General features: G+C 31.3%; 1 protein-coding gene across 1 annotated transcript in view; it reads left to right on the forward strand.

Annotated features, from left to right (window-relative positions):
- Positions 1–14,895, forward strand: part of Ser (protein serrate) — a 428,305-nt gene that overhangs the window by 391,209 nt on the left and 22,201 nt on the right. The gene's annotated exons all lie outside the window — the stretch shown is intronic.

The raw sequence follows: 14,895 nt of genomic DNA on the forward strand, positions 1-14,895 counted from the left end.
CGAATATCGACACAGGTAACATTTTGATTCTTGTATATATCTTATTAAATGAGAAACCATTCACTAGCGTGTTGGAGCACCATCTATGTATTGATATTGAAGTTAAGTATTTTTAATTAGCATATTACTTTATTTTATGTATTTAAGACTCTTCCGAGTTAAATTAAGTACTAGTAATCGCCTGCAGATGATTCTGCAATTTATTTATACTTATATTTTGACCAGATCTTATTACACAACATTATTTTTTGGTATGTGTATTTTTGTACATACACTCTCCTCATCTCTGTAGGAATATTGATAAAAAAATATATACCTACTCCCCCTCGGGAGAAATCCAGATTTGTGTATGTACAAAAATACACATACCAAAAAAATAATGTTGTCTAAAATATTTAAACTAATTTATTATATATAAAAGACAAGTGATACTTTAATCCACAAATTTGGAATATCCAGTGACCGGTTTCATCGCTTTCGCGACATCTTCGAGACTGGTATCTTTATTAAGGAGTTCAAGGTATTTTTACAAAACAGAGGTAAGGATAGATAATTCAAAGTTACATGAAAGTAAATTGAATAAAGTTATTTTTATCTTAAGGATCATTCAAAAATATTTTCTTCGGGTTAACTATTGAGTTGATATAATGCTATTTTAATGGGTTTAAGTATTTTATTTTATTTTTAGTGTCCCATCCTTCGTGAGTGTGATTTTGTAAATTATGATTTCTGAAAAACAAAGGGTAAAAAGTCATTACTAAAATTACATTACAATGGGTAAAGTAATGGAGAATGCACGTGTTTTATCTGTTCATTAAGTAATTCTACGTCGGGTTTATTTTTAAATCTATTAATTTCGAGAATTTCTAATTTGTCAAGTTTGTGGCCTTAGGTGCAATATGAATTATTCTTACATTATTTTTTTAATTCAAAGGAATGTTTATTTTCTATTAAATGATTGGCAAAATTAAAAAGCGATGAAACCGGTCATTGGATATTCAAAATTTGTGGATTAAAGTATCACTCGTCTTTTATTTATATAATAAATTACAATGAACTTCCATCAAGAATGTTCACTTACAAACTTAAATGTTTTATTTAAACTAAGGTATAGTAGATACGTAGAAAAATGCAGAAGATTGCAATTTAAGCCATTATCCACTTAGTGTGTAAAATTAATTTTTAAAACATTTTCTAGAAAAATTACAATTAATTATTTTATATGGATTTAAGGTAGTTGGTTGGACGTCCTTGATTTAACGAATCCCATAACTTTTGATATTCTTTAAACTAGCCGGCGGCAACGCTGTTTTAGATTAACAAATCTAGTATTGATTATAATATTATATTCACTCTCATTTTGATCATCTTCCGGCAGTCATAAAGAACTCTACAGGTGCCAATGTATTGCAGAAAAATGTTATTTGCTTATTATATATCTTAATATTTTGATCTTTATCCATCATTTATTTTTGTTTAATTAAATTTCGTACTCACTGTTATCTGGCATATTTTTTTATTTATTTATTCACACTCTTTATCAAAATACAATTCCATGTTCACTTTGCCCAGCTAACAAGAGTACATACCCCGTTTCAAGCTAGGCAATTACATTTTAATATATTATAATAGTTAACAAATTTCTATAGAGCACAGACAAACAAAATATAAACTTATTCGGATACACATTTTGATTCATATACATACAGACATACACATATACACACACACATATATATACACACATATATACACATGTACATACACACACACGTACATACACCCATGCGCATACACATACATACATTCATAAAAACATAGACAATTTATTTATGCGAAACTTCATGGTTGTCAAATATAAATAAAAAAAAATTAAATTATTCCTTATTTTTTATATTTTATTTTTGACATCCAGTAAGATATCCATATTATTTATTACTTTAATTTCTTACTCTATAAACCTTATCTCAATTATTTTTATTTTTAAAAATTATTTATTTAAACGCCTTGTAGGCTTTTACGTGTTTTAAATATATTTATATATAAAGAACAGACATGTATTTTACACAAAAGTAACAAACAATTGAAATGAAGTAATAAGAACAAGAAAATATAAAAACTAATCTTACAAATAGTACATACATAAATTTATTTCAGTAGAGAACAGAAGTTCATTTTTTCCTATCGGTTATATAAAGAAAATCTTAAAATTAGAAGAAGTTAGAAAAAAAATTATTAAACACACAGATATAAGTTAATAAAGGGTATACAATTTAAAACAACATAGTATTATGTAAGTATTTAAATTTGGAGATAATAAATTGATACACTGCCTTTTAAAATTCAAAAGTGTTATATTAAATATATCTATATCATTTGCGTATTCGTTAGCAAACACATGAATTCTCCTTATAGGCGAGTGTGCACTGTAGTTTGTTGTAGATACATTTACATATATATAAGAGTTTATTAAATCGAGTAATCCGGCCGGGCACTGAATTTAATATTTTAAATAAAAATAACAAATCAGTTCTAGTTTCAAATGTACGTAAATTTTAATATTTATTAAGGTATGTATAATTAATATGTTCAACTGGAATACTTAATTAAAATTATAATTTCGATTCCGTTATTGCATTATTGATTTCAATGATTCTTTTATTTTGTATACTTGATGATGTTTGTAACTAAATTTGTTTAATTTATCATCATCATCATTCCCTTCCGCACCTAAGAGTGCATAGGGCACTTCATTAGTACACCTAACGCAGTGTATCTTGATCACTTTTGTTTCATGAAGGTAAGATGATTAGTCTTACGCTTCAGGTAACAGTCCAGGGACTATGAAATATTCTTGTGTAAAAACACATTATAAAATAATTATTTTATGTCAACCATGTCGGGAATCGAACCCGAGACCTCTTGTATGGTCGGCTAACGCGCTGATCTACCGACCTGATGCCGACAGATATGTTTTATTAATATTTTAATATTTATATCTGATTATTTTTTCTTGTTATCTTATTTGGAATTTTGTAATTTATTTTTTACTGTTCATACTTTTTTTTCTGGAATTCTATTCTATTGCATCACATGTGGTTATAATTAAAGTTATTTTGCTACGTATTTTTTGTTTATTGTGGCTTAACACGGGCACAGATTAAAAAGCCTTAATAAGTTCATGAACATGTAAACGCGTGTAATTTTGAATGAATCAATAAATTAAATGAAATAAAATTCTCTTTAAATGTGTTTAGGTAATATAACCTCCAGTATACACATACATAAATAATGATCAGAGGATTTGTATAGAGCATTTTGATTCAAGATTTCTGCCAGAAACGATGATAAATGCAAGATCAAATGGAAGTTTTACTGAGAGTATTTTTCGTTCCACCCGTGAATTCTTTGATAACTAAGTATGATTAACCATTCTTATTTGTGTCCCTACCAAACTACCTTAAAATTTAGAAAGTTAAATTGCATTTTATAACTTCGTCTTCCAAATCGTGAGAACTTAGAACAAAAGAGTTGCATTATTTCCCAAAGTAATTGTCCCGCTGCCATGACCCATTTCATTAATCGCTCTTCTTACAATAATAATTACTTAATCCACTCAATTATTCATTGGTTGGGAGTTCGGAGTAGCTGACGGCTTCTCTAGATAACGTTAATAGGCACGACTCTAAATAACGATATTATTGCTACTTATTTTTAACTAAATTCATTTTTTTATTAAATTTTTTGTAGCTACACATTTATACATTGGTGGCCCTATTGCCGAATGGCAATTTATTCAAACCAACAAATAAAATTTAAAAAAATATTTCTATTACTTAAACGAATTAAATAAACAAAAATATGCACAAATAGAACTAGCAATGTGCGTGTGTAAATTGGTTAATATCGGTACTAGTCTCCAACCGGAAAAGGGGAATAAAGAGAGAGGAAAAGAGGAGAGATTAAGGAAGAGAAAACCGTTGTTTTTTCGGGCGTGATTTAAACAGAGCCACTGTAGAAACATCTTTGATAGTGGATTACTTCACAGTCGAGCCGCATGGACACTATGAATTAGAAAAGGTAAAGGAATTGTCGATGGTAATTAAGAGGGTGCTTTGAGATTGAGAATAAGAAAAAAGAGATACGCCATGAACAAATTTAAATTCGATTATTTAATTCTACGAACATTTCCTAGCTTGAAAATTTGATTTGAACACATCGCGGGAAAAATGACAGATGCAAAACCATAGAAAAAAGATGTACACTTTTCGACTGTAAAATTAAATAGCCATATAAATCTATCTTCGAGTAAGACCGTAGAAAATTTCCTTTATTGTCTACAACACCATTTTGTTGTGCGGTGTCGATAAAGTGTTGTTAAATAATAATTGTATACGAACAATGGAGGCTTTATCCTCGATCGAAACCAATATCCAGCGGATGGGTCCTATCGGGAAGATCTCCTCACTCCGTGATACAAAGCTGAAAATGTTGACAAATAACAACTGCATGATCCGCTAATTACAATCGTCTCGACCTCTTCCTGTTCTCCATTTATCCTCCGAGTCAGGTTATCTTCCACATTATATCAGTATATTAACGGAGTGACTCCATTTTCATTTTATTTACTTTTATAAGCAATCTAAGCAATTTTAGATGGACAATATTGTTCATCAATTATTAGGATCAATGTAAACGTGCTGACTTTATTTTTACTAAATAACACTGTACATCATCATCGTCATTCCCTTTCCGCACCTAATAGTGCATAGGGCACTGCATTGGTACACCAATTGCAGCGTATCTTGATCATTTTTTTTACATGAATGTAAGATGATCAGCCTTACGCTTCAGGTACTAGTCCAGGAACTATGAAATATTCTAGTGTAAAAACGCCCTTTAAAATCGAGAGCTCTTGCGTGGTAGCCAAACGCGTTGACCATTACACCACGAGGCCGACAAACAATATACAGGTCTCTTCAAAACAGGAATTATCTTCATCTTAGAGAGAGGTTATTCGTATTATTTTTTTCTGTGTCCAGGCGGATGAAGAATACAGTTATCTATTTCAAATAGAACCAGAACACTGTACGAGTTTTTTTGACTAAATGGCTACTCTCAGTTAAAAATTCTGTAAAAGTGGAGATAAGTCCACATCTTAGTGTAGTGGTTGAAATGCTCGAGTTCTTGCGTTCGATTCCTATCACGGTAGACGTGGAATATTACTTTTACAATTGGTTTTTCACTGCAATATCTCATTGTTCCTGGACCGGTACCTGAAGCAAAAGATCGATCACCTTACTCTTAACCTACATAATCGAGATACGCTGCATTTGGTTTACCAAGGTTGTGCCCTATGCATCACCGGGTGTGGATGAGGATATATTATTTTAGATTTTTGTATTTAAAATTGTATATAAGCATCATCGTAGTAATATTTTTTTGAAAGTTAACGATGTGAACGCTAGGTCAATACACGACCTCGTGTGATTTTTGTGTTAATATTAAAATTCACTTACAAATAAACAAAGCATCACATCGTTTCCCCGCGAGGGTAGGCAAAGAGAATAGAACGCCATATCACTTTGTCTTTGCATACAGATCTCGCTTCTTTTAGATTCATACGTAAGCCCAAAAGATCTCTTTGGAATAAATAGGTCATCGTCAAAATAGTATTTACGATACAGGTAAAATTACAAGGACACAATATTTTTAGCGATGAAAATCGGATTTAAACTTTAGCGTAATTTCGATACAAGTAAAAAAAATATAAATATTAGGCATATACCAATTAAATTGTAATAATTGCGATTCAATCTACATTGGAAAAACTAAAATAAACCTTAATGTGCCTTAATAATAAAAAAAAAGAATTAGCAAACCATCCGATAGAAATCAATCATAATTTTAATAAAGACACTGGATACAAAGTTCTTCTTGTTGAAAATAAAGTATTAAAATTAAATAACTTGGAAACATTTGAAATTAAAAAAGAGATTCGGAATAAAAAAAAACAATATTTCCCTTACTCCACTCCTATCCAGTTTTAAAGATCGAATGCATCTCACTTTACGCTTCCCATCCTTACAAGACAAAAAGACTTAATTTATTGGCTCCATGTGTAATATTCAGTAAACATTGATAATATAAAATAGGATAGACTTCATTAGTTAAGTAACTTTCATAAAGAAGCGTGTATTGTTTTGAAACCGGTCGGTAGAAAAAAAAATGTGTATAATAAATAATAACAAAGTCAGTGCTTCAAATATAAATTTTGCAAATATTAGTATTTATTATTTGTATATTAAAAATACAAACATTGAATTGTATAGTAGGCATATCAGATTATAATAATCTAGTTATGCATACAAACGCGACGTCGCCGTCGATTACTTATATCTACGCATTGTTCTTCACAATAAATTGCGCAAGTAGTCTCTGAATTTACGCGAGCAGTGTTCTATTATTTGACTGGTCGTGTAGTCAAAAAGCGAGACAAAGATTGTACATAACAAAATGGACACCAAAAGGCAGAGATAATATAGTAAGGAAGACGGAGCAAGAATGAAGCCCGCCTTGGACCATAATTGGACAGCATTGAGCCAAGATCTCCTCGGCGATACGAGCGCCAGTGGAAGGTTCGGATTTGACGGCTGCCTTATTTACAACAAAGGGTAAAGTTCACAAGCGGAAAGGGATACGTTGTGTTGCGATTTAAGTTGATTTATGTACTAATTGCGATAGTTATCCGCCATGGTCTATTGCTGAACGGTAAGCACCTAATTGATGTTCGCGGTTTCGCCAGACTATCCCTGGCCGGAGATAATAAAGGGTCTGTGGCTTGTGAGCAATGTTTAATGACAGAATTATTGATGATACGTTAGTGGGAAAACTAGCGCATTGTCTTATAAACACATTTAAATTCGTATAAACATAAAGACGTCGCCATTACATTACCATCGCCAATCCGAAGACCGACCACCGCACCGATTTTCTCACCCCAGCTATACTCGTACTTCGTATACTTTAATTGTATTTGTGGCAAATAGTTGTCTGCTTTTTTTTTTCTTATTCTAACTTTTTCTTTGATAAACCCTTACGGGTTACATACATTTAACAAAATATTTTTACTTTTAAAATTCACATTCTACTGTTAATGATAATATTTATAACATCTTTTGTAAAGGTTGTCTGAGTCTTTCGTTTAGTTTTGTCTGGTAGTTTATTGTATAATTTCAGTTCATGGTTTATTAGTCTCGACTGTCCTTGTCTCTTTAGAAGGTTGTTTATGATATTTTTCTGATATTCTCGTATTGTGTCCATGTTTACTACAGTTTTTTTCAAGTTTTAATTCTTCGTCTACAACTACATCAGTGGCTAATTTATGAATAAATTTTAAGGATTCTATTTTAAAGAGTTCAGTTACATTTAATTGTTTAGTTTGTTTAAAAAGTTCTTCAGTAGCTGTTAGATAGGGTAGGTCATATACTAACTTTAATATTTTATTTTGCTGTCTTTATAGTCTGTTTATGTCATTTTAATTTCCTGTTCCCCATAGTACTCGCATATAACATATTTTAATTTTAACATAGGCTTCGTATGTTAGATTTTTCTTTGTTTTTTGAACAAAGTTTTTGATTTTATAAATAAGACTCGATAATGTCACCACTTTGCTAATTAAATTGTTGATATCAATTGTCCGTGTCAATTGTCTGTCTATTGTTAGTCCTAAGTATTTAACATGTTCAATTTTAGTTAGTCGTTCATTATTTATGTAAGCATCTACTGTATGACATTTTTTTCTAGATTCAAAATTGATAATATTGCATTTTTTCTCATTAAGTATAAGTAAGTTTGTGTTTGTCCATTTAGTCAACATAGTAAGGTTTTCGTTAATATCATTGTTTGTTAATACGTCTGTTTAATTTTTATAGAATAGTCCAATGTCGTCGGCATACATAATAATTTTTCCTTTCGAATTGTACAGTGATAAGTAATTAATATATAAAATATATACTCGTAATAATGGACCCAAAATATTACTTCACTTTTTTAAGTATAAAATACACAGCGGACTAATTACTGTACTGTCTAATTACTGTGTAGTCTCGTTTTATTTTCTTGTAAATATCAACTTTGTAATTTTATTGTCCTGTACAACCCCTATTAAAAAGTAGTTTTATAAAATATTTATTTGTAAGGTGCACACTAGAAATATATGGGAAATACTTTTAATCGGGATAGAAGTACTTAAATCATTTTTTCCAATATGGATCGTGCTGTTTTGTTTTTTAGTAAACTAATTCATGTTTTTTGTTTCGCTATAAATCTAATGTTACCAAAACCATTATTATAAAATATCAGTTATTTTTCCTTCGTTTGATAAGTTACGGAGACAGCAATCATCCTGCTTTCTTGTACAACTTTATTTTTTGCATCTTATTTATTTTATTTATTTATTTAATCCAATATAAAATACAAATACATAGTTTACAAAAAAGTTCATACAATAGGTACGGTACATTCAATATAATTTTATTTTTATTTATGGATGTAGCCACTCCACTGGTCCACAGGCACGTTCCGAAGTGTCAGTGTATTATTTATTTTATACATAATTGTACATACCTTTACATCAATTATGTAAAAATTCAAAAGAGATCAAAAAAATCAATTAAAACATACCTAAAACGAAAAAGGATTTTCAAGAAACTAAAATTATATTCTCATATATGAAACCTATTCCTCAGCTTCCTGTCTAGTCTTTTTAGCAATCCATTTATGGACTCTAGCTTTAAAAATATTGTTTTTCATTTTGTTCACCAATATGTCCTTGCTTAAAAAGTTGTACAGCTTAGGGGCCAGAAAAGTATAATGCCTTTGTCCGTAATTTGTTTTTTTCTTTGGAAGCAGGAGTATTGTCTTCGCCTAGTGTCGTAAATTTGTTGTCCGTCATTATTTCTGTCAGGATTTTGATGGAAATGTCTTAAAATTGTCTTTATGTATTTTTGTCTTATGTCTAGTACTGGAAATCCTGTAAAAAGTCTGTCTGTAGACTATTGGTAAGGCTTTTTGTTAGCTACTCTTAGTAAGGCTTTTTGTGCTTTCAATTAATGAGGCCATTAAGGCTCTAATGTGGTTTTACTTGTTCCTCCCCATCCTATTATTCCGTAACTGATAGTTGATTGTTCTAGAGCATAGTATACATTGATTAAAGTTGTTTTGTATTTTTTTTAAATTGATGAAAACGTTTATTTATTTGACTTAAATGAAGTTTTCGAAATATTAAGTATTTTGTTTGTATTTTAATAGATATTGTCAAAGTTGCTTGATATTGCGTCCCGCGTGCGATCGACCACAGAGATTTTATACGTTTGAAGTACATAACTAAATTTAAAATGAGTCTTATTTGAACTTCTTTTAGTTAAGGTCGAGAAAGTAAAATGGTTGAGGTTAGTCAGTAGCGCAGTGGGTACGAAGTTCGTATCCCTTCCTCGCCTCGTTACGAGACACTGCGGGGAGTAAAGCCTTTTCACTGACTTAAATTTAGAGCACTCTTTAAAGGTTTTTTTACCGCCTTAACGTAAACCAAAATAATGTGTTAATAATAAATTAAGAATGCGCACGTAAAATATTTAGATTTCTGACTATTGTAATTTAGGCATAACTCTTTGGGATAGTTAATAACATATTATTTATGATGAAAACTAACATTTTATGTATTTTATCCGTTTTATAACATGTGCATGTTAAATTTATATTTTATTTTATTACGCATACGAAATGAAGTACATTTCATAGCGTTTAAGATTACAAAGTTTACAATTCAATGAAACTTTGAAAAAATATATTTAAAATGTAATTGTACGTGTTATTTGTACAAAATGTCTAAATCAAATCACCTTTGTATTATTACAAATGCTATCTTTTTAGACATTATTTATTTGATTTAATGTATCAATAATTTAATTATCAAGCAATATATCTTACCTTTGATACTAATATATATTAACACTTCCTTATGTTATTAGTTTTCTTTGGTATTTAAATATATTTACTGTTTGTTTATAATAATAAAAAATCGTATTTAGTTCAATTCCACATTTATTCATAATTTTAACCAGTTACCGGGTTTCAACGTAACCGACATCGTTGGACTGGTGACTGGTACTCGTACCACTGGTAAATATTTTAATTACGCATTTTTATTATTATAATTAAGATACAGTTCCACCAAGAAATGCCAGTAGGAACTCTCAATCTACTATTTATTTATTTTAGAAGAAAACGCCAAAATTTAAACAGTAGATATTAATTATTATGCTCGTATTTTCAAAATGAATGAACTTTGTTTTAAAATTGTGAGTTATTCGGATCGTCATAATATTATGTAGTAGATTCTTGGCTGCAAACTGTTTTTAATTTTAATTAATTTATTTAATACGTTTATACATTACAAAATATATATCTCAAGGCACAAAAAAAACCTTACAATTTGAATGTGAAAAATGAAAAAAATATAAATACTAAGTAATTAGAGTAAAAGGAAGCTATTTTCTCTGAACTTTCTTTCAGTAACATGAAAGATGTCGGTATCCGAAAAAATACGACTAAGTAAAGCCATTGGTAAATTACCATTGGTAGGCTGGTTCTGCAAGCAGGAAGATAAAACAACTTAACCCGCCGATGACTAAGGTAGTCATTAAGAATACAGAAAAATACTCTCCGTTACTCCTAAGTTGATGCTAAAAAATAAATAAGCAAATATCCATTTCTTCTTTAGACAATCCATTCTAATGAGTAACAAGGACGATTCATTCCTCATACTTACGGCTATGGCTTATCCTTATTTACCTGGCTGACTAAGCCACTTCTCTACTCCAGAAATCATCAAAACCTTCATTCGTTTTGAATGTCTGGATTAGTTCCTTAGAACAGCGAGTATCTCCGTAAACGAAATGTAATAATCACAAATCTCGCTGTCGATAGAGTCGAGATGCTATGGAAGTTAGGAGTAGAGTCGAAACACCTAATTAGCCATATCGGATATTCCGTGTTTACCCTCATTAGATCTGCCGATACAGAAACCGTTTGCATCCAATTATTACTATGACCAGAGTTATATTAACATCCATTATGCCATTGTCGGCACTTGTAATCGCGCCATTCTGTGAGATACAATAATGCTAGTTCACTGTGGACTACAGCCATGTATCAAATTATCTGAAACAGATCTACGGGGTATGATACTCTGAAACGTATTGCCTTTATTCTACGGTGGGCTGAGATCGTGAATACACATTGTTATACCTGTAAATGTAGATGCGCCATCTTAATATTCATTTAAACTTTATATCTGACGTCTTTAGAAAAATAAATTGACAAACTTCCTCTTGCAAACAAAATTTCTTCAGAATTTCATAATTTATTTACTTGTCTTTGGTTCATAATCGTCGTATTCGCTTTTCGCACTTAATGATGTGCGATGCGATGATTTGTGTGTATTTTTTTTTTTGTCAGTTTGTCGTATTTTCAAAATTTTAATTTGTCAAGTTTCATATTTATTTATACTTTTACATTGTTTGTATTCTTTTATTTGTACAGAATAATGTTCCCTCACTGGGGACGGGGGTGTCCCGTGCCGAGGGAAACATTTTACAAAATGTGAAACATGCCTTAAATTAGCTATTTAACAAAGTTAACAATATAATAACAATAAAAAAATAATATAATAACAACAAAAAAAAACAATTAACATAATAAACAATATAATCTAAAATAATCATAAAAATCAGAAACAGTACACACATTTTACCTATTTGGCTTGATCCGCTCATCAATCCGTGTGCAACCGTGTCATTATTTATTTTCACTAGATTCTACTATTTTTCTATCAGTTTTTACCTTCTTAGACTTTCCTATATTTTTTTTTTCAGTTTCATACACTTTGATTGTTAGATATTTTCAGTTCCACCATTTTTGTAAGATTTTCGTGTTTCTGCATTTTACATAAGATTATCATATTCAAATCATCTCTTCACATTACTTAGACTAAACATACTGTATTATATAAAAATAAATAAATGCTGCCTAGACTAGTCTGCAGGTCAGAGCGTGTGCCTTCCATGCAAGAGGCGCAAGACTGATCATCTTACATGTATCAAAAATGATCAAGATACGCTGCGATTGGTGTACCAATGCAGTGTCCTGTGCACCACGAGGTGCGGAAAGGGAATGATGATGATGATGGTGACGTCTCAATTTCTCTACGATGAATTGTCCTGATTGACGGGTTGCCTCCCGGTACTCGGAAACGTATCACAACACTCTGCTATTGGTTGATTTCGGAGAACTAGTGACGTCGTTCAAAGTAGTTAATTTTTGTCAAAATCATTTTTGTAATTTTTTCATACATTTTCGAGAAACTTCTCCTTATATATGGTGGCTATATATAAAAAAATATATATGGCGGCCTCCGTGGTGTAGTGGTCAAGACGCTTGACTCACAGACGGAAGGTTCCGGGTTTGATTTCTGATGAGAACACAAAAACTTTAAAGTGAGTTTTCTCAAGCCTGGGTGTTCTGTGATGTAATTCACCACTGTAATTGGGCCTCCTGGCCTGTTGTGGTGCAGAAATAAATAAATAAATATCTAATTCCCCGTTGTAATGACCTTTCTCATTGTATTTAATATTTCTCTTTCTAACGGGTAAATTATTAGAACGCAAATATTTATATTGTGCAAAAATAAATAATTTTTAAAAATGTAAACCTTGTATATTTATGAGCAAGTTACTGTACCCAGTGATATCCAAATAAAATGCCATCATTGTCGTCTTCTTGAAATATGAATATTCTATCATGTTTTTTTTTTAATAAACTCTACTGATTTTCTGTGTATACAGTGTAGGCACTCGTGCAATCACAAGCATAATAAAACGCATAATTTTCTCTCCTCTGGCATTTTCTCCTGGTTCGCCACGACTCTCGACATCCAGTACAATTCTGTACACATACTACAAGTACACGCAGTATAATACCGTATCTAACAACGCATAAACAACAAGATTTGAAGTGCACATGCGCGCGTAATGTTGCAACCACATTCGTTTCATTTGCTGTCAATGCGCCGCTCCAAAGCGTGGGACTCTACTCTCTACATACACTCTACACTCTATTGGTGTTTATACCCGCCATTATTATTTATGGCCATTTAATTTTGGGTCTTGGAAGATGATGCCTACACCTGCGCACTTGTTTCTCTTTTAATTGCATTTTAATTAAGTCTTATTAAATGGTGTTTATTACAGTTATTTCAAATTCATAAATATGTTAAACACACGTTACTAAATACAATACTTAGGTACGGTATATCGTTTATGTGGGCTTGCTCTCCGGTTGTGGGTAAAGTATTAATGCAATTTTACGACAAAATGTGTGTAATATTAAATGCAATTAAGAATCAAATCTGCCACCAAATAAATGTTGCGGACTTCGGATTAGAAGTCCAAGGTTTGCTCCTCGCTCTACCACAACTTATCTCATTTATTTACTCTCCCCTTTATTTATTGAAAATAGCCACTATCTGTTCATTTTTAATTAGAATTTCCAGATAAACAAACCAGCCACGTGATGTCCAACTGAGAATGGTATATTTCACACATACCGCCTAAATCCGCAGAGCATTTTAAAATTATGGTGGATTGACATTTACCACATTTCAAATTTATTCAGCGCCTGCTATCCGATAAAAATCCTGCAGAAGGAAATTGAGTGAAGATTAGTTGGCTTCATAGAGTATACCTATCATATATCCATATGTTTAGTTATGAGAATTTAATGCTGAGTTTTGTTTGTATAACCAATGCGAAATCTCTTAATGTACTTCCCAAATTAATTCATTCATTCCACCTTTTTTGTTAACAATTTGATTGGACTTACGGTGAAATTTTTATTTGTATTTATGATGAATTTGTATTTTTATCATTTTGTCTATCTTCCTTATAACGTATGCAGATTTGTAAATATTTTTTCTCTGAAAAATGTCCCAGTAATTAGTAATACCATCGCTATTTCAGGCCTACGAACTTCAACTTGAAGCAATTTCGATATAAATAGTCCATGATTACACATGTAAGGTTTTAGACTATAATCGCCTTCCTTCACGCCTACCGATGCATACCTGTTTAATCAATTGACTGGTACATTTATTACCGTTTTTGATTGCATTGTTTCAACTTTTATGTTTGTTGATTATTGGTTAAACCGAAGATTAAACGTAATTGCACGCTTCTTGCGTATATCTTCATTTGGCTTTTGCGAGCGAACTAGATCTTGATTTAATTTGGATTACAAGGTAAAAAATATTGATTGAGTAGAGGAATTTTTATAATGCGTTAATTGGTTTTAAAAAACGTTTTATCCGTCGCTTCAGCGCCATTTTGAACAACTAATTGTAGTACCGGTATAAAAATAAGACTTCGTGGCAGTTGTAGCTGAATTGTTGCTGTAAATAACATGCTACATATTCGTTATTTCACTTCTTATTTAGAAATGCGTTCTATTTTCCTCCTTCTAACGAATTTCATATATACACCGGATTTAATGGTTAATAGTAAATATGATTCTTAAATAACAGTTTTATTAGAAAAGCAGATACCCACAGTTTGTAGCACCACAAGTCGTAGTAAGAGACATTCACGTTCTTCGTTTGAGTACAACAGTTGAGCATTTTTATTTTAACTTCAATATTTCTGAAGCCGTTTACTTGTTATATTCTGACGTCATCAACGCCGTCAATCTTGCAGACACGGGGAACAGAGTGAACAATATGGACGAGCAAATAGCGGATAGAATCCTCGGCCGAGCTAAGTACAGTAGCTCCCCTGGGGCTGA

This window comes from Micrasema longulum, unplaced genomic scaffold (genome assembly GCF_059751315.1).
Source record: "Micrasema longulum isolate JH-2025_06_02 unplaced genomic scaffold, ASM5975131v1 h1tg001230l, whole genome shotgun sequence".
In the NCBI taxonomy this organism is placed as follows: Eukaryota; Metazoa; Arthropoda; class Insecta; order Trichoptera; family Brachycentridae; genus Micrasema; species Micrasema longulum.